General features: G+C 36.3%; 1 protein-coding gene across 2 annotated transcripts in view; it reads left to right on the top strand.

The window, feature by feature from the left end:
* PCDH9 (protocadherin 9) overlaps positions 1 to 22,301 on the top strand; it is a 1,167,447-nt gene that overhangs the window by 462,649 nt on the left and 682,497 nt on the right. The window lies entirely within an intron of this gene.

The raw sequence follows: 22,301 nt of genomic DNA, 5'->3' as shown, positions 1-22,301 counted from the left end.
ATGATTTTGAAAGGCTTATGTTTTGGCAATAACAAAATTCAAGTAATCAAATAAAGACAATAGTTTTATATACTTTCCATGCTAATATATTTTGGTTATATTTTTGAATGGCATGGCTTGACAAATTATTTTTCCATCTTAACTTTCAGTTATTCTACATATTGCATGTTTCTTGGCTTTTTACATTTTTGTAGATCTCATAGCAACTCCATACCTCTGCATTGTCCTTTACATTTTATGATTCATATAAAAATATCAAGTCATATGCTGTTCAGTAACTTAGCATTGTACTCTGCAGTCTCCTCAAAGGGGGGTGGGGGGAATATATTTAGAGATAAGCAATTAGCTATTTTAGATATTTAGATACCCAAACATCATTCTACACTGTCACTTTCTCTTACTGAGACAAATTGTTCCCTAGTTCTCCATCCATAACAGCACCAGGAAGAACATTAATAATCATTAGGTATTGCCTCAATAGGAATTGGGAAATAATTTAGTGGGATTTTAACTTGCATGAAGACCAACTGTTAGTAACTCATTTCACAATGGATCCTCAGGGTCTGAGAGAGAACTACTAATACAAAAATGATCACTTATCTTCTGGTATGCTATTTTTCCGGGATGAGTTCAAGAATAAAAGGCTCAGAAATCAAAACTGATGTAGCAGTCCAGCCTTATTTAATATAGAATACAAAATGATGCAACACAAGAGCTCTGATTTGTTCATTACCATAAACATGTTAGGAACCATACAAATCCAGTTTGGGGAATTTTTATACTAATATTCATTTGTTTTAGAATAATTTTTTGCCTTAGACTTTTTAGATTTCAAAACGTCAAAAATTTAGTGTAAGTCTACAGTGAAATGATGGTATCCACCAACATGTGAGGAAGTTCCCCTCCCCCCCAAAATTATATCTCTTCCTAAGAGTGTTAGTTGTAGAGCAAATGATTAAACAGAAACATATTCTCATTTAACAACATTCCTTTTCTTTTCTTCCTTCAATGCTCTTCTCTTTCTTCCTTTTGTAGTAAAGTGATCTACTCAACACAGCCTATCTTTGGTGTTTTTTAACTTGGTAATGGAAAGGTCATGGCATCTGGTCCCATCACTTCATGGGAAATAGATGGGGAAACAGTGGAAACAGTGTCAAATTTTATTTTGGGGGGCTCCAAAATCACTGCAGATGGTGACTGCAGCCATGAAATTAAAAGACGCTTACTCCTTGGAAGAAAAGTTATGACCAATCTAGACAGCATATTAAAAAACAGAGACATTACTTTCCCAACAAAGGTCCATCTAGTCAAGGCTATGGTTTTTCCAATGGTCATGTATGGATGTGTGAGTTGGACTGTGAAGAAAGCTGAGTGTCGAAGAATTGATGCTTTTGAATTGTGGCGTTGGAGAAGACTGCTGAGAGTCCCTTGGACTAAAAAGAGATCCAACCAGTCCATTCTGAAGGAGATCAGCCCTGGTTGTTCTTTGGAGGGAATGATGCTAAAGCTGAAGCTCCAGTACTTTGGCCACCTCATGAGAAGAGTTGACCCACTGGAAAAGACTCTGATGCTGCAAGGTATTGGGGGCAGGAGGACAAGGGGACGACAGAGAATGAGATGGCTGGATGGCATCACCGACTCGATGGACATGGATTTGAGTGAACTCCGAGAGTTGGTGATGGACAGGGAGGCAAAGAATCAGACATTACTGAGAGACTGAACTGAACTGAACTGAATGGAAAGGTATAATTAAAGTCTCACTGTTAATGAAGATTTGTATTAAGTTAATGAACTTGAAAAAAATTAGGGGTAGCCTTTAATTCTGCATAGACTACATACATTTCTGATTCAAAATCATTGTTTGAAAACAGACCAGGGTTACATTTCATAGAGTATATTTTAAAAGCCCAACAACTGCATATCATTCCTGGATCAACTGCCATAATTTAAAGTTTATAAGTAACTTGAGAAATAAATGGGCACTCTCAACACATACCACATCCTTTTCTGCAGTGTTGTTTGGTTATCCCTAAGCAATAGGGAAGATACTTTGTGATGTGTCCTGCCACAGACCCACTGAAAGTTATTTAATCGGTATAGGCTGGTGCTTCTGGCCTAGGAAAAAGTCAAAAAATTAAAACTTCCCCTATTGTTTTTTTTTTATTGTTGTTATTTTCATTGCTCTAGGAGGTGGATCAAAAAAGATATTGCTGTGATTTATGTCAAAGAATGTTTTGCCTTTGCTTTCCTTGAGCTTTATTATGTCCAGCCTTACATTTAGGTCTTTGTCCATTTTTACTTTTATTTTTTGTGCATGGTGTTAGAGAATGTTCTAATTTTATTATTTTACTTCCAGCCATCCATAAATGCAGCAATATATTTTTTGATTCACCTCCTAGAGTAATGAAAAGAAAAACAAAAATAAACAAATGGGGCTTACTTAAAAGTGTCTGCACAGGAAAGAAAACCATAAACAAAAGACAACCCACAGAATGGGAGAAAATATTTGCAAAGGAAGAGATCCATAAGGTATTAATCTCCAAAATATACAGATAGTTCATGCCACTTTATATATGCACACATATAAAGGAAATAACCCAGTCAGAAAATGAGTGAAGATCTAAATAGACCTTTCTCCAAAGAAGTCATACAGATGATCAAAACCCACATGAAAATATGTTCAACATCACTAATTTTCAGAGAAATGCAAATCAAAGCTACAATTTGTTATCACCTCACACCAGACAGAATGACCATCATCAAAATGTCTACAAAGAATACATGCTAGAGAAGGTGTGGAGAAAAGGGAACCATCCTACACTGATGGTGAGAATGTAAATTGGCTTAGCCACTATGGGGAAAGGTATGGAGGCTCCTTAGAAAACTAAAAATAGAACTACCATATGATCTAGAAATTCCACTTCTGGGCTTATATCTGGATAAACCCATGATCTGAAAAATTACATGCACCCTAAAGTTCTTTGCAGCATTGTTTACAATAGCCAATATGGAAGCTACATAATTTCCATAGACAGAGGAATTGATAAAGAAGATGTAGTGCATATATACAATAGAATAGTATTGAACCATAAAAAGAATGAAATAATGCCATTTGCTCCAACATGGGTGGATGTAGAGATTAGCATACTAAGTAAAGTAGGTCAGACAGAGAAAGATAAATATCATATGATATCACTCATATGTGGAATCATGTTTTTTTTAAGGATACAAATGGGGATTTCCCTGGTGGTCCAGTGGTTGAAACTTCCCCTTACAATGCAGGAAATGTGGGTTTGATCCTTGGTCGGGGAGCTAAGATCCCACACGGCTCACAGCCACAAAACCAGAACATAAATAAACAACAGAAGCAATATGGTAACAAGTTCAATAAAGACTTTAAAAATGGTCCACATCAAATAAATAAATAAGACACAAATGAGTTTATTTACAGAACAAGTAGACTTACAGATATTAAAAACAAACTTATAGTTACCAAAGGAGAAATATGGGGGAAGGATAAGTCAAAATCTTGCGATGAACACACATACACTACTATATATGTAAGATATATAACCAACAAGTACCTACTGTATAGTACAGGAAATTGTACTCAATATTCTGTGATAATCTATAATGGAAAAGAATCTAAAAGAGAATGAAGAAGTGAACTGAAGTCGCTCAGTAGTGTCCGACTCTTTGCGACCCCATGGATTGTAGCCTACCAGGCTCCTCCCTCCATGGGATTCTCCAGGCAAGAGTACTGGGGTGGATTGCTATTTCCTTCTCCAGGGGATCTTCCTGACTCAGGGATCAAACCCTGGTCTCCTGCATTCCAGGCAGACACTTTAACCTCTGAGCCACCAGGGAAGTCCTTAAAAGAGAACGAATATATGTATATGTATAACTGACTCACTTTACTGTATACCTGAAGCTAACATAATGTTGTAAATCAGCTATACAACAATCCAAATTAAAATATGTGCAAAACTGCCCCTTTAGAAGAAAAGCTAATAAGAAACAGACAACATCACTTTTTTTCCCAGTGACTTCTAATTAATTAAAATTACTGAGTCATTTTGGGAGCAAAATCATTGCAACTTGGAATAACAGCATGCAAAGAAAGATTTGTTTAAAATTGTAAAGAAAAATTTGACTAATACAAAGTAATAAGGTAATACATCATTCTAGGATTGAATGAGTGATTAATATATTATTACTATTCTTTTGTGAGGCAAAAGCACCCATATACCTGAAGTCCCCATTAACGAGTATATTTTGCCTATAACATACCTATTTTAACCATATTGTAAAATTAACTTTAAAGTCCTTTGTCATTTTCTGAAGCTATTTAGGCAATATTTTTTAAGAAAATGAAACAATATATGAAGAGTCTGTTTTAGAGATACATTTAGTTTTTAAAGTATCTGCAAAACTCAATCAGAAGGATTTTTTTTTTTTTTTTTAAAGATCTTGGCTCGTTCCTTCCCCTTGCATTTGTTTTTGTTCTGTAACTCTTGTCTTTCCTCCAACTATCTACCATGACAAAGTGATTGAGAATATGTGCTGGGTTCTCTTCCTTAGCAGTTTTGTTTAGTAACTGTTCATTTTTGGTATATTTTAGGCAATCGATTCACTTTTCACTTTCATGCATTGGAGAAGGAAATGGCAACCCACTCCAGTATTCTTGCCGGGAGAATCCCAGGGACGAGGGAGCCTGGTGGGCTCCCATCTATGGGGTTGCACAGAGTCGGACACGACTGAAGCAACTTAGCAGCAGCAGCAGCAGGCAATCAGTCAGCTTTCAAGTTTATTAGCATTTTTAAGGTGGCACACAAGATAAAAGCGCTTTCAAATCTGATTAATACTTCAGTTTAACTTATGAAACAGAAGCAAACACTGCAGTCCAGTGCAAAATGCTAAAGAAGCCTCCTGACTATTAGGAGAGAGCAATGCCTGAGAAAGTTATGGGCAGGCAAACATGAGCTTTGCCTACTTTGAAAAAGTTTGCTCACATTTTCGTTGGGGTTAAATATAAATGAATAAATATATTAAATGTCCAAATACATCTTAAATGTACTTTGGTAGTGATATGTCGAGATACTGAAAGTGAGTCATCCGTAATCACTTTTTAAATTAAATGGCTTCAGGTATGAGAACAATGAAAAAGAAAATTACATAGATATTAGAATAAAGTTGTAAAGTTGTTCTTGTTTCAAAATACTTAATGTCTGCTTTCTGTCTCTCCACTCCTCCTTTTTAAGGGGAAGGAGGGGCATGGAGTGAGCTTTAGAATTTAAATGGCTCAATGACCAAAAGTGAAGTCGCTCAGTCGTGTCTGACTCTTTGTGACCCCGTGGACTGTGTAGCCCACCAGGCTCCTCTGTCCATGGGATTCTCCAGGCCAGAATACTGGAGTGGGTTGCCATTTCCTTCTCCAGGGGATCTTTCCGACCCAGGGATCGAACTCAGGTCTCCTGCATTGCAGGCAGACACTTTAACCTCTGAGGCGACAAAAGAACCTCGAAAATGTTCCCTTTGTTACCAAGAGAATGAGAGATACTGTACAGAATATTTGCACTATCATCTCCTATAATACTATAAAGTCCTTTTTTAAAAAATATTATAACCTCCTAAAATGTTCTATAGTGCTAATTTCCCTGGAAATTTTGCATGTCAAGTAATTCATATGGTGACATTATTATTAGCATTAGATATTAGATATTATCCCGATACTAGTAGAATAACAATATAGAATAGAATAATAATTCTATTTCAGAATGTGCTTAACCATAATTTTATTTTGGAAAACCTAAAATCAATGAGTTAATTTCCTGGGATTTGTCTCAATGATCATTTATTATTTATTAGGCAGTATACTAAGTGTTTTTCCCCTGCATTATCTCAGTTAATCTTCAAAATACAATTCAGTGGTGGCTATTATTTTTACCACTCTTTTACAGATGAGCAAACCAAAACCTAGAAACATTAAATAACTTTCCAGAGGTTACATGATCAGAGAGGACAGAGACATAATAAACCCGAAGCAGTCTCTTTTAGATCCTGCTTTTTATTTGTTTTTTTTTTCAACCTTACTCTAGCCTTTGGAGACAACTAAATTAACCTCTCAGTAGGAGTATTTGCATATTTGAATGATACCAACCACTTTTATAGAAATAGGATATTGTGACTTTGAAAATGTGGCTTTCGATAGCCTACTATTAAGATAGAAGAATTATTATACAGAAAAGAGTTTCTTACTTGTGTTGGCTGCTAAAAGCAAAAGTGAAAGTGCTAGTCTGTCAGTCATATCTGACTCTGCAATCCCACAGACTATAGCCTATCAGGCTCTTCTGTCCTGGAATTCTCCAGGCAAGAATACTGAAGTGGGTTGCTGCTTCCTACTCTAGGGGATCTTCCCAAGCCAGGGATCGATTCCTGGTCTCTCACATTGCAGGCAGATTCTTAGTCTGAGCCACCAGGGAATCCCCCACTAAAAAGTAATTTTTACTCCAATATCTAAAAATAAATAATTCATTTTCTCAATGTCCAGTTTTTCTTTCATAATTATTTCTCAAAATGTTTTTGCATGCCATCACTAAGGTATGCAGGAAAATGAAAAAATAGTGTATCAAATATGTATTAATTGAAAATGTTGGCTACAGCAATGAATTAAGTCATATGGAGATTCTTTCCTGATGGAATTGGGCTTACTACATGAATATAGATTGTTCATGTCACACGGTATGGTAACAATTTCTGTTTGCAAATTATTTCATCTTTTACATTAAAAATTACTGACTTTAAAGGACTTACAGAGTAATTGGGAAGAAAAATTATGGGAAGATCATTATAATACAGAGTGACAAATGCAAGGAAAGCTATAGGCAGGGAAAATACTCTGCATGCAAATGAATCAACCCAGTCTGGAGCATCCTCAGAGATATTTTGAGAAAGGAAGCCCTCAGATTTAATGAGTCAGGGAAACAAAAAATGGACTTAATTTCCTTAACAGTTTACATTTCAGATAGTTTAAAGCCATTAATAAAAAAGAATAAACAGTTTTATTCTTAGTACTAAATAAAAACTAGCAAGACAATCTCAATGTTAACTTTAAAGGACAGAGCTATATTTAATAAGCTTTCGGATACAGGTTCTCCAAAAAGAGGAAGAATATAGAAGTTTCAAAATAGGCAATAAGGTAGGGAAAGTAAGTTTTTTTTTGTCTATAATAGAAAGAGTTAGAAAGATTTTTTTACTCTCAAAATCATTATACTTAGTATGCTTTACAACCCTACATCTCTTCATCATAAACACATGTAACTGAATAAACTCTTTCCTAGCTTAAGTTTTTCAATGTAATTCTTTTTAAATGCACTCCCTTTTGAACTAATAGACTTACAAGATATGAAAGAAATGCTTAGGCATTCACTATCCCTTTCTCTGAAGATTATGGGTATTAGTAATTGAGGTTTAAGAACAGTCTTTAAATGGCTGCAAAGCTAATATAAAGGCAATAAAGTAATGCTGTTAATATTGTTTAGAGTAATACTGTTGCCACTAATGATGGCATAGTGCTGTAAAGCTGAATACAAAACAAACTGCATGGACATGTTAGAGTTCATGGTCATAGAATTCTCTTTTTATTTTCACTTTTGCACCTCACCTAGAATAAAATGAGAAATCACAGGTGTTAAAGAAAAAACTTCAATGACATTTGTTAAATATATTAATGTAGGCATTATTCAGGCCCATAGTAAAGGTATAGGGACCAGAGCAATGGGATTTTACAGTGAGGATGAGAGACTGCACTGAACTCCACATACTGCATGGGCAAGCGGGCATTTTTGTCTAGAATCAAAGTCAGTAAATGGAATATTACTCAAGAGAAGATGTCAGGAGTAAGAAGTGTTCTGGCTAGACAATCCTAACAGGATTCTTGCTGAGGACAAGCCAGGGCATTTAGGCATCAGGTGATAAGGGGGATGGTGGAGGAGTAAGCTGATCAGATAACCAGGGTGATCAGATATGGATAGTGAGGGATTGTTGTTAAAGTGACTTAGCAGGGTTCTGGTTAAAACTGGATTTTACAAGAAAGTGCACAGATGAGTCTAGGAAACAGTTTAGAAAACTGCATAAAGTTGATCAAGGAAAGAATCTCTGTTACCAGAGAGAAAGGAAATAATATAAAAGATTACAATGATTTTTTTAAAAATTTCCACTGATACTTTAAATATTGCAAATCCCATATAGATTTGAATTTCGTTCCCTGTTCTGTGATTCTGTTAATGATTGTGTATAAAGTATAATGTCAGCACTATTTCATTTATTTAAAAGCAATGCCACCTTATTTATAGATAAGTAAAGCTCTGGAAATATTAAACTATTTTTCTAAAAGTTGAAAATAATGGGTGAATTGTATGGAATCCATGTCCAGAGTGGAATAGCCTTGGACTGATTAAGTGGCAGACTTTATTAACTATCTTATTAAATAAGAAATCTATTAAACTTAGGTACAACCTTTCCCCCCTTCAAATGTTAACATTAGTGCCAGTGAGAGAGTGGAACTCATGACATTTAGAAAGGAGAGAGAATCAGATGAGATTTATCAGAAATAGTGTATATAAATAATTGAATAGGAATGTTTATAACAATGCAGCTCTTTTAGATAATGCATGACAAAATATTTCTCTGTTTTCTGATGGGAAAAGTTTCTAATAGAAGGCTCAAAAATTGTTCTTCAGACACTGCAATCAGGGTAATTTTGGAGGCTTCCTTCCAAGTTCTGATTTATCACCCCAGTATCCCAAGGGCCCTCCATGTGATTGCCTTGATACTGATATTTATGCTGGAGGAACTCAAAGTGCCACACTTAACTGGATATTATCCTTCTTTAGGTCACAAGAGTACTATCTTTCAAGTACATCTGGGTAATTTTCACACCACCCCATATCTCACCAGCATTGGAGATATCTCTTCTTTTGAAGCTTAGGAGGAGTCTGAGAGACCTGTAAATAAAATTCAGCCAGTCTCAGTAAACATTTCTTTTCCCAGCAAAGATGCCAGTTCATAGAAGAGGAACGTCAATGCACTAAAGTGGGATAAATTAGTGTATTGGTTCCTAAAACCACCTTCACAGCCATGTCATGATTTCCTTTAGGGGTCCAGGAAAATGTAGCTTTTTATGCCTGATATTATTTCTATTATTGTTACCTAGCATCTTCAGAAGTGTAGAGAAATGACCTTTCCCCTGGAAACACCAAACTGCTTCTTTTAGAAGGACTGCTGCAGCTTCTAAAGAGGCAGCCCTCTGTTGCACTGTTTTGAAAAGTGTGTCATTGCAATCATAGGTAAAGTGCTTAGCAGGAAGAAGGCAGTGCCAGGAGTCCCCAAGGTAGGCTTTCTCTCACTGAGGGACAGGAGGTTAGCCACTGCCTTGCCTGTTCAAGCTGCCAGAGTGCTGCTTGCATGCTGATATCTTTAGACAGTGAGATCTTCTCTGTCCTTGTTTGCATTCTTAAAGTGAGGCCTTTCTTTCTGTTGAAAGTTTGCAAGCTGACAGCTTTAGAATGTGAATTTTTCCAAGTTTTTTCAGATCAAATACAGTAACACTGACAAGAGCTTTCCGCATTGCTTCATGTTAGTTTTTAGCAAAACTTGGTTTAGAAGCCAGAATCAACTCCCCTCACCAGCTAGCTGAACTGTGATCCAAAGGCAGCAGCCTTTCCCAGTCCAATGGCCCACAGAAGTGGCATTGCACCAGGGGCCACTGTCCATGCTTGTATGCATTTTGACATAGTGAGCTCTTATGGACAGTGGGTTCACGAATATAGCTGCAGGTTAGCTGTGAAAAGTTTCTATTTTTTTATCTCTTGCCAAAGATGGGTACCACTTGGGACTTACAGTGTTAGATTGGTTTAGAACTTGACATTGTTGGGAAATGGAAATTCTTTACTTTGGGAACCTCAACACTATCTTTTTCTGTCATTTGCATAATATTAAATGATTGGGCAACTCTTGATTTCCATATACACTTCTCTATAATTCAATCTACTTTTTACAGAAATAGACTGAAGACCTAAAATGCATTGGGTCATAATAAAACTAGGCTATAGATGTTTGTATTTTAAAATTTGAATATCCAATATATTAAAATGAGCTTGTGCATCTTTAAGTTATAATAAAGCAACATGTTTTGTTAGTAAGATTGTATTTCCTTAAAGCCAAAGGGCTACAAAGCAATCAGCAATTATCTGACAATAACACCAGAATGTGTTACTCTAAGTACTTTCTTCTTGGATTATGGAGTTATTCTTATACCTTATTTTCTCACAATAATTTTGAAATTGTGTTTAGTAATGCCTTCACAATCAGGTTAGCAATTAACACAAGAATAAGTTACTTTATTTGACTGCTTTATATTATTTCACCAGAAATTATATTATATACCAATTTAACTATCAAATGTCTGAAACTAACACTTAAATGATTTTTGTGCCTGAAAACATGCACAGACTTTCTCTTCCTGAGAACATTTAAAGACTGACTATAAAACTTTGAGATTGTTGGAAACAACCTAAGTGTTCATTGATGGATGAATGGATAAAGAAGATGTGATAGATATTCACGGTGGTTTACTACTTAGCCATAAAAAGAAGGAAATTTTTCCATTTGTGACAATATGTTTGGGGCTTGTGGGTATTATGCTAAGTGAAAAAGTCAAAGAAAGAAAGACAAATACACTCTGACTTTATCTATATGTGGAGTCTAGAAACAAAATAAACAGCAAAAAAACATAAACTCATAGACATAGGGAACAAATTAGTGGTTACTATGGAAGAGAATATTTGAGAGGAGTGTGATATGGGGATAAATTGTATGGGATGGATGATAACTAAAATTATTTTGGTGATCACTTTGTAGTATGTACAGATACTCAATTATAATGCCTACACCTGAAATGTATACAATCTTATACCAATTTTACCTCAGTTAAAAAAGATGCCAGGATGATTTTTATGGGCTATTACCTAAAACTAACTAATCTGCTTAATCTAAATTCTACCCTTAAATTTTGTTCTGAGCTGTCTAGGGAAGACGTCTAGGGAACCATCTAAGCCACTAGGGAAGCCCAAATTTTGTTCTAGGCTATATATAATGCTAGTTAAGTGTTGGCATTTCAAAATCTCTCCTTGTTTAAATGCAGACATTGAGAGAAATTAGTATGAAGAAATGCCTAGTAAAAAAAAGATCAGAGTTCCTATTTACTACACCTGAAAGGAACTGCTAACAGCAGAGGGATAGAAATAAGTGCCTGGCTCTGATAAATGAAATATAACTAGAGTATGGGTATCTAATTAGTATCTAATTAATAATTTGAATAAGAAAGAGGTTTATTGTATTTTCTATTTTCAAATGCACCAACTAGCAAAGCAGCCCTTTGTTGTTCTCCATAAATATCATGGTTTATGAAGCTCACACATTCAGAAGGGTGATATTGATAGTCATAAACTAATGTTTTTCTTCTGAAAAAAAATTTCAGGTATCTGATATTCACGGCACTGAGTAGTAGACTCCCCAAAACTGATTTCCACTAGTAGTTACGAATACTAAATAAACTATACAGTGATCATGTAGACAAAATTTATATTGGAGAAAGAAGGAAAGAGAATGGGAAAGATCTAACGGGGCATTGTATTAATTCTGAGCCAGACATTCTCCTAAGCTCTAAGGTCATACACATCAGTGGAGTCAATAGGGTTGTTGCCTAATCAAGGAGTCAGGTTAAAAACAACAACAACAACAACAACTAATAACTACAACATAAGAGAATTCTGAGAATAGACGATATCACAGAGCTCTGGGAATATCTACAGAGACTTGGAAAGCCCTGCCTTGAGGAGACTGGTAACCTAAAGGTGACAGGGCAGAGAAGTAGTTCAAAAGTGTGTTGAAATTTGAGATAATGATTAAAATATAGAAGAGGAGTCAGAAAAGAAGAAGAAGAGAATTCCAGAACAGAGGGGAAATTATGTGCCAGCACCTTAATACAAATATAGACAAATATGGACCCAGTGGTGTCAGGGTAAACAACACAAAAGATGGATTTGTCAGTATGAGAAAACAGGTCACAGACAAACTTTATGTCACATTAAGGAATTTGGACATTTTAACTGTAACCAAAAAGGCAATGAAGTATTTTAAGGAAACTTTATAAGTTTGATTTAAGTTTCAATTTTGATTTCTAGGAAAAAATATCACTTTAGCAACTGTTTGAAAATAACTATTATTTGTTCAGATACATGGAGCTGGTTAATTAAGGGCATACAGTCTCAAATACAATCTCCTCTAGGGACGAAAAGAGAAAACAAAGAAAATGAAAAAACAGACAAATTACCTAGTTTAAATTTTGCAAAAAAAAAAAAAAAAAAAAAAAAAGCAGAGGTGACTTACTAACATAATGGTGCTATTCATCCCAATAAGGATATTTGAAAGGAGAATTGACTAATTGGACTGAAAGAAAGATTACATACATTCTAATCATCCTAGGATTTTGATGGTAAGGAGTTTATTGGGTTATTATGTATGAGATCAGGGATAAGCAGCTCTTTAATTGAGGGCCTGGTTTTCTTTTTGTCACTCAATTTGAGGTTCTGGGGCTAAAGCTGTGGGTAAGGCAGATATTTCCAGTCTGTATCTGAGTTTGGAAAGGAGTGTGTATGAATCATATTTCCAAAGATATAACCACAAAAGAAAATGATCTATGAAGCTTTAATGTTTACTGTATTTATTTTTGTATTCAAAAAATATTATGTCCCTGGAGGAGGAAATGGCAACCCACTCCGTAGTCCTGCTTGGGAAGTTCCATGGATAGAGGAGCCTGGTGGGCTACAGTCCATGGAGCCGCAAAAGAGTCAGACATCCCTTAGTGACTAAATCAAAGGAATCTGAAATCACTGAGCAAGTTGGAACTGATGGTTATAAGTAAGCAAAGAAAGAGGAGGAAGACAAGGAGAAATAAACATACAGATTAAAGTGGAGAAGGTATATATCTAAACTCCTGATTCATGACCTATATATTAGGGTATAAGTAATGTGGAAAATTCTGAAAGAGATGGGAATACCAGATCACCTGACCTGCCTCTTGAGAAATCTGTATGCAGGTCAGGAAGCAACAGTTAGAACTGGACATGGAACAACAGACTGGTTCCAAATAGGAAAAGGAGTACGTCAAGGCTGTATATTGTCACCCTGCTTATTTAACTTCTATGCAGAGTACATCATGAGAAACGCTGGATTGGAAGAAACACAAGCTGGAATCAAGATTGCCGGGAGAAATATCAATAATCTCAGATATGCAGATGACACCACCCTTATGGCAGAAAGTAAAGAGGAACTAAAAAGCCTCTCGATGAAAGTGAAAGAGGAAACTGAAAAAGTTGGCTTAAAGCTCAACATTCAGAAAACAAAAATCATGGAATCCAGTCCCATCGCCTCATGGGAAATAGATGGGGAAACAGTGGAAACAGTGTCAGACTTTATTTTTTGGGGTTCCCAAATCACTGCAGATGGTGATTGCAACCATGAAATTAAAAGACACTCCTTGGAAGAAAAGTTATGACCAACCTAGACAGCATACTGAAAAGCAGAGACATTACTTTGCCGACTAAGGTCCGTCTAGTCAAGGCTATGGTTTTTCCTGTGGTCATGTATGGATGTGAGAGTTGGACTGTGAAGAAAGCTGAGTGCTGAAGAATTGATGCTTTTGAACTGTGGTGTTGGAGAAGACTCTTGAGAGTCCCGTTGACTGCAAGGAGATCCAACCAATCCATTCTGAAGGAAATCAGCCATGGGATTTCTTTGGAAGGAATGATGCTAAAGCTGAAGCTCCAGTACTTTGGACACCTCATGAGAAGAGTTGACTTATTGGAAAAGACTCTGATGCTGGGAGGGATTGGGGGCAGGAGGAGAAGGGGACGACCCAGGATGAGATGGCTGGATGGCATCACTGAGTCAATGGACATGAGTCAGAGTGAACTCCGGGAGTTGGTGATGGACAGGAAGGCCTGGCATGCTGCGATCCATGGAGTCACAAAGAGTCAGACACGACTGAGCGACTGAACTGCACTGACACCAATATGAATAAAGGTCTATGTTGGTTGGTGACTCAGATGGTAAAGAATCCTCCTGTAGTGCAGGAGGCCCAGGTTCAACACCTGGGTCAGGAAGATCCCCTGGAGAAGGAATGGCAACCCACTCCAGTATTCTTGCCTGGAAAATTCCATGGACAGAGTAGCCTCACGGGCTACAGTCCATGGGGTTGCAAAGAATTGGACATGACTGAGCAGATATGGCTGAGTTACCTCTACAAGTTGCTGCTTTGATCAGAAAAAATTCTCTGCAAAGTACAAGTAAGGCAACTGCTATTACACAGACTACTTTCTCATTACTTAACATCCTTTTTCTTCATCTTTTCCATCTTAACTCCTTTCAAATCTATTGCTAATCAATAAAACAGAAAAAAGATCATGCCTGCTCATTTATTTTTCTAAAAGATTTCAGTAAATCAAATTTACCAATGGAATAATACTTATTTGTTTCAAGGAGAAGGAGTCATTTGAACTTCAGAAGTCAAACACAGACTGTGAATTTACCATAAGGTACAAATCTCTTAATAACCTCTATCTTCTTTGCTATAAAATCTAACTATCAATCTGAGATCTCAGAATTTAAGATGTAGAGAATTTAGTATTTGTGCTAGAAGAACTTAATTGCTATGATTAAATTCTTGAAAAAATAGAGGTTTAAAATAAAAAACAATTTTGTAAGACTAAAATATGCTGTGCTCAGTCGCTCAGTCAGTGTCCTATTATTTGTGACTCCATAGACTGTAGCCTGCCAGACTCTTCTGTCCATGGGATTCTGCAGGCAAGAACTGGAGCAAGTGGCCATTTCCTCCTCCAGGGGATCTTCCCAACCCAGGAATTGAGCCTGCATCTCCTGCATCTCCTGTGTCTCTTGCATTGTTACGTGCACCATCTGGGAAACTCCAAGACTAAAATACTATAAAGTTACTTTAAAGTGAAAAGGCTGAAAACTGAAGAGGTTAAATGTTTACATAGGGACTACTAAATTTCTTATATTCAATCATGTGAAGTTTTTAAAAGGAGAAGTTTTATTACTTTTAAATGAAAAAAGAAATCTTCAAGGTTATGTACTCCTTCATCCCATGGTAATTCCCTCCTCTTCAAGGTAAGAGTGCAATTGAATCTGGTTTTTAAGTGAAGATGTGATTGTAGAAATACCTTTTGGATGGGAACACAAAGGTTTAGAGGAGAGCAGGTGATGAATATCATACCTGTGACATAAATATTGCTGATATGTATGTCAAGATATTCACTAAATATTCATATTTAAAATGGGCATTCCATTCCCATAACCCCATCTCCAGTTTATATCACCTACTAATTTGGATGCCTGTGGCAATGGTGCAGAATCAAAGGAATGGGGTGATAGCCCTCTTATTAAATATTTAAGGGGGATTTATGGTATTCCAGAGAAAGATCAATGTGAGAATGTGCATATTATCCTACCTCTAAAGAAACACATGGAAACATTGTTATCCTATCTTTACTGCTACGGGTTTCAGAAAACACTTTCCAGTCACAGAACTAATATTTTCAAAAGCTGTTTATTGTGGTTGATAACCTATTTTCAGGTGATCAGAGAAACTAATTACCACACTGTTTCATATTTATTCTCTAAAACTAGGTGTCTTAAATGTATTTGAGCTCCCATGGCTTTCATGTTAAAAAGAGATTACCTCCAACTTTTGTCCATTTCTCCTGATGTGCAGCATATTGTATTCTTCTTTACAGTCTCTAAAATGGTGACAAAACATTTAATTTAAACTAATCTATTATCTGTCAAACCTGCTTCAGTTTCTTAAAAGTTACAAAACTGTATCACTCTTTTTATGATTCTATCTATACATATTATTTGGAGTTAGTAAATTATTTATTATTCTGAAAAGTCAAAGGATTGAAGAAAATATCATTGAATTTGAAAGTAAAACAGCATTTATTAAGCCCAAATCCCCTAACTATAGTATTATACACACGAATGATCCATCTTTTCCCATTTACATTTCTGTAGAAAGTGGAACAATTCTCTTCACTGATTTGAGATTTATGATTTTATCTTTTATCTTTAGAACAACTTATACAATTCTTAATGTTTCACTCTCTCAATAAATCTGATCCATAAAAATTACCTCACCTCTGCTGGAGTAGATAGGCCATAAGTGTATATTTATGTTTACACATATTTAAAAAGACATAATATTTAATTCTGGGAAGAGAATACAGAAAGAGCAGTAGACAAGTATTAATACACTAACCAAAGGTTTGAATTCCCAGATTATCCATTAATCACATACATTGTACAAGTTACTTAACTTCTGAGGCTTTATTTTTCTTTTTTCTTTTTTTTGGTCAGTAAGCTGAAATAAGAGTAATAACTCTAAATGCATAAAGTCACAATAGAATGGACTATATCTGTTATATATATTTATATGTATGTGTGTGTGTGCTCAGTCGTGTCTGACTCTTCACAACCCCATGTACTGTAGCCCACCAGACTCTGTCCATGGCATTGTCCAGGCAAGCATAGTGAAATGGGTTGCCATTTCCTCCTCCATAGAACCTTCCCAACTCAGGGATTGCACCTATATCTCCCATGTCTCCTGCATTACAGGTGGATTCTTTATCACTGAGTCACCTGGAAGTCCTTATTATATATATATATATATATATACACAGATAAATAATTTACATCTGGAATAGTGGCTCAATAAATGATAGATATTATTTTGGACCTGTGTCAATTGAAAGCTTTTTATATTTCTCTGAGAAAAAGTTTAGCAATATCAGGAAACGAGTGGAGTCTACAAAACATAATTTTATTGTTTAACAACAGTGGTCCCACCACAGCAGACTGGGAGATTTGAACTTTGTCAGCACTCAGCCCATATTAGGAAAACAATCAATCAAGACATAGTTACAACACAGTGATCCTTGATACATTATTCATTTCTGACATCCTAGTTGTATGTTAGAAATGATTTCCCATCTTATCACATGTTATCATTTTTTTGGTGAATGAAAGGAATGACTTTTCTGTTATGGACCAAGTCCTCACTATTGCACAACAAAATAGAATCAAAAGGACATGATCCGAGGGCACAGACTAGTCATCTTTCCATTAGTATTAGAGGAATGAATCCAAACCTATTGTTACTCCCTTTATACTTTGTCACCTATGAAGTACAAGAAAGAAGAATTTAGTTTCCTAAATTTTCAAACTTTATATTTTCATTTAGAAAGGAATAAATTTGGGTTTTCATTATTATTTTTTGAAAAAAAGAAATTTGGTTACATTTATTATTAAGTTATTACATGCTTATAATTTTTCATTATTGATAGCAGTTATGTTCTCTAAAATTGCCTCAAACACTGAATTTGTGAATGAATACTGAACCATTGCTTCTAGGGGAAATACAGGATTTCCTAGGTCCCTGGGAGCCTCTGACCACACATTTTAAAGTATCAATACATAACCTTGTTTTATGATGTTTCTGTTTAAAGAAACTTATTTAATACATATTGTTGCTTCATTAATATTGAATTCATGGGCAAAAAAACTTAGATCTGAGCAAAGCTTATCTACAATACATTTTCTCTGTAAGACACATCACAGTGTTTCTATGCTTGGGATCATCACTAGACAGCACTTTAGCATTCTATGCGGGGTCCATTTTAAACAGCAAAACCACTAACAAAAAGCACCAAGATGCAAAAAAAGATTATTATGCTAAATAGACTCCAAAGGATGCTTGTTTGCAATGTGAAAGCTGAACCAGGAAGACAGAGTGTTACCCTATTCAACCTCCCTGGAAACATGCACCAGCAAACCCACTTTTTTTAAGCTCTGAGCATGTCCACGAAAGACCACTAAAGATTTGTGATTATTGACTTGAGGACAATTTATAAACACATTTTAGCAAACAGGAAAATTGACAAATATGACATCCATGAGTAATGAGGATTGATTGTATCAATAAATTAATCTGCATTTTTAAAAAGTTTTTATACTTGCACTGATTGCCGGGAGAAATATCAATAACCTCAGATATGCAGATGACACCACCCTTATGGCAGAAAGTGAAGAGGAACTAAAAAGCCTCTTGATGAAAGTAAAAGAGGAGAGTGAAAAAGTTGGCTTAAAGCTCAACATTCAGAAAACGAAGATCATGTCATCCGGTCCCATCACTTCATGGGAAGTAGATGGGGAAACAGTGGAAACAGTGTCAGACTTTATTTTTTTGGGCTCCAAAATCACTGCAGATGGTGATTGCAGCCATGAAATTAAAGGACGCTTACTCCTTGGAAGAAAAGTTATGACCAACCTAGATAGCATATTCAAAAGCAGAGACATTACTTTGCCAACTAAGGTCCGTCTAGTCAAGGCTATGGTTTTTCCAGTAGTCATGTATGGATGTGAGAGTTGGACTGTGAAGAAGGCTGAGCACCAAAGAATTGATGCTTTTGAAGTGTGGTGTTGGAGAAGACTCTTGAGAGTCCCTTGGACTGCAAGGAGATCCAACCAGTCCATTCTGAAGGAGATCAGCCCTGGGATTTCTTTGGAAGGAATGATGCTAAAGCTGAAGCTCCAGTACTTTGGCCACCTCATGTGAAGAGTTGACTTATTGGAAAAGACTTTGATGCTGGGAGGGATTGGGGGCAGGAGGAGAAGGGGACGACCCAGGATGAGATGGCTGGATGGCATCACTGACTCGATGGATGCAAGTCTGAGTGAACTCCGGGAGTTGGTGATGGACAGGGAGGCCTGGCATGTTGCACTTCATGGAATCACAAAGAGTTGGACACAACTGAGCGACTGAACTGACTAAACTGATGGTAGCAGTAGTACAAAGATTAGTGATAATAATTTTAATCAACTGAGTAAAAGTAAGGTCATGCAGTATACAAAGCACTTCATGTTCATTTAACAATTATGACTATACTACTAAAGAAATGAGGTCAAATCACACAGCTAAAAGTTGACTAGCCAGGATTCAAACCATCCTGTTTGATTCCAGAGACTAGAAGCTATTAACCATATGTTATTCTTCTCATTATAAGCAAGATGATATTCAATTTTTCATAATAGAGCAACATTAGTGGTAAAAGAATAGCATGCTATATTTTAGTGTTCCTTTTGATCTTTGAGTCTCAAGTACAAGGCTTTACCTCTTACTTTGAACATGCTATTAAAATGTAAAATGATACTTCCCTCTTTGCATACTTTGTGTAGCCATATTTTTCTCCATCGAAGTAATTTTATATTTTTCTATGTTTTCCAATTCAAAATGATTCATGGGTGAGTCATATTCCCAGCGTTCATTTGTGAGTCGTTTAGAAGTACAGTGTTTAAATATAGTGGGTTATGTGGTAGGATGGTCCCTCCAAGCCCATTTATTCCATAGTGAAACTGGACTAGCCAAATAATAATAATAATAACAGTAGCATTTTTGCAACCGCCTTCTATAAAAATGGTTCCCTGGGGAAATGCAATTGATGAACTATATACAGTACAGGTAGGTTAGGGACTCAGATTTACTTAATAAATAGCAAGTATGCAGATTCTCCTACATCAAAATCATTGTTAGAGGTCTGAGAAAGTTGTTAGAAGGAACTTTAGAACTTTGGTCTTGGGGAGTTTGAAGAGAAGGAAATAGACAGAGATCAGATGTTTAGGAAGAACAAAGTAGTTGAAAGTAAGGAAGGAGAGCATGACTTCTATTTCTTCTAAATCCTTTTCACAGACATGCCTTCAAGTGCCAGGACATCTTCCTATTTAAGTAGTATCTCTTTTTACCACTACTAATCTCAGATTTTGACTGGTAAACTTTTTTACATAAACTCTGTTGCTTCTGACCAGTTTTTTTCACCTCTTTACTGCCCTAAATAAGATAATTCTACAGATTTTCATGTATATTCTTGTCTTGGATTAAAACTGACAAATAATTGATGTGTTCTTTGATACTTAGCATTAATAATGAAACAGTTAAGCTGTTGAAAAAAGTCTGTACCTCCCTCGTCCCTTTTCATCTTCCACTCTCTCTCTCCTTCCACGATTACTATATCTCCCTAATTTCACTATAAATAAAAATCACTTAAGGACCTTTTTTATTTTATATTTTTTGGTTTCTTTAAAAAATTAATTTATTTATTTTAATTGGAGGCCAATTACAATATTGTGGCAGTTATTGCCATACATTGACATGCATCAGCCATGGGTGTACCTGTGTCCCACCATCCTGAACCTCCCTCCCATCTCCCTCCCCACCCCATCCCTTTAGGTTGTCTCAGAGCACCAGCTTTGAGTGCCATGCTTCATTTTTTTTTTTTAATATACATTCATGGATCTCACTTCGAGGTGGTCTGATCAAAGAGCTCTGCAATGAAGTTCAGTAATCTGCATTTTTAACATGTCTTCCAGGTAGTCCTTCTAGAAGTGATATGGTAACCCTCTTAAGTGCCATGACTTACTGCTTAAAAGAAAGTGAAATTATTGTATGCATGCAGGTTACCAAAGGATCTTTATAAAAAACTGTTAGAAAAGTAAATAAAGGTTAGAAACAAGCAGTACAGAACATTTATTTACACAATTAGAAATAAGACATTGTTGGTAAAAACGTTGCCATCTTTTGGAAAGGAGAATTGAGAGTTTAGCCTGAGAAAAGTTACTTCGCAACCACAGTGATCAAGAGGGGAAAATAAAAGATTATCTATGATGATCTTTTCTATTCAAGCTTTCTCCTTTTCCCTCCCACTGGTAATTTGGTGATCAAATACCAAATTAACCAGATTTAAGCAGAAAATGAATATAGTTATTAAGATTAAGGGATGATGATTGGCAGTGTCTATTTCAACAGACTGAGAGGGAAAGGAATATTTATTACTTTCTGTCTACCAAGTCCATAGCCGAGTGAAACTTTCCAGGAGAAAGTCTCTTTTTTGTTAGGTGAGCAGCAGTTATCATCATTATTACTGTTATATTAGCCATACACATAGCCACCATTTGCCCATGATTAAGGATTGCTGATGGGCTGTGTCCTTTCAAAATTCATGTTGTCCTAATCCTCAATATTATTTTATTTGGAGATAGGACCTTTATGGGGCTTTCCAGAAAATACTATTGCTAAAGAAACTACTTGCCAGTGCAGGAGACATAAGAGATGTGGGTTCAACCCCTGGGTCAGGAAGATACCCTGGAGGAGGGCAAGGCAACCCACTTCAGTAGTTTTCCCTGGAAAAATCCCATAGACAGAGGAGCCTGGCAGGCTACAGCTCATAGCATCACAAATAGTACACATGACTAAAGTGACTTAGCAACAGAAGCAGCAGCAGCAGGGCTTTTATGGAAGAAATTGAAGTTGAATGAGGTTACAAGTGTAGTGCCCTGATCCAATAGGATTAGTGCCTTTGTAAGAAGAGGAAAAAAAAAAAGACCATAGCTTACTCTCCCTCATTCTGCCATTTACCATGGAAAGGCAGTATGACAGACACAAGGAGAAGGAGGCCATATGCAAACCAGAGGTAAACATTTCACCAGAAACTGAATAAGCTAGTACCTTGAGCTTATACTTTGCATTCTCCAAAATAATTAAATCTCCAAAATAATTTTCTACTGTTAAGCTGCCTGTGTACACACGTGTTTCAGTTATGTTCTGTCTGACGCTTTGTTACCCCATTGCCTGTAGCTGATCAGACTCCTCTGTCCATGGGATTCTCCAGGCATGAATGCTGGCTTGGGTGACCATGCTCTCCTCCACGGAATCTTTCCCACCCAGGGATCAAACCCACAACTCTTATGTCTCCTGCATTGGCAGGTGGGTTCTTTACCCACTGAGCCATCTAGGAAACCCCATTAAGTTGCCTAGTCTGTAGTAATTCCTTCTACCATAAGTATAAAAATGCAAACTAGGACAGGACTTTAAGATGTTTTCATTTGGTTGTTCTGAGAATTTGAAGAAAATTAGTATGATCCGTTGATCCAGAAAATATGGAAAACTCAGCAGTGGCCACAGGACTGGAAAAGATCAGTTTTTGTTCCAATCCCAAAGAAAGACAATGCCAAAGAATGTTCAAGCTAACTCACCATTGCACTTATTTCACATGCTAGCAAAGAGAGTCTCAAAATTCTCCAAGCCAGGCTTCAAGAGTATGTGAACCGAGAAA

Source organism: Capricornis sumatraensis, chromosome 12, assembly GCF_032405125.1.
Source record: "Capricornis sumatraensis isolate serow.1 chromosome 12, serow.2, whole genome shotgun sequence".
NCBI classification, from domain to species: domain Eukaryota; kingdom Metazoa; phylum Chordata; class Mammalia; order Artiodactyla; family Bovidae; genus Capricornis; species Capricornis sumatraensis.
The sequence above is the reverse complement of the archived record's forward strand: the minus strand, read 5'-3'. Positions and strand labels throughout refer to the sequence as shown.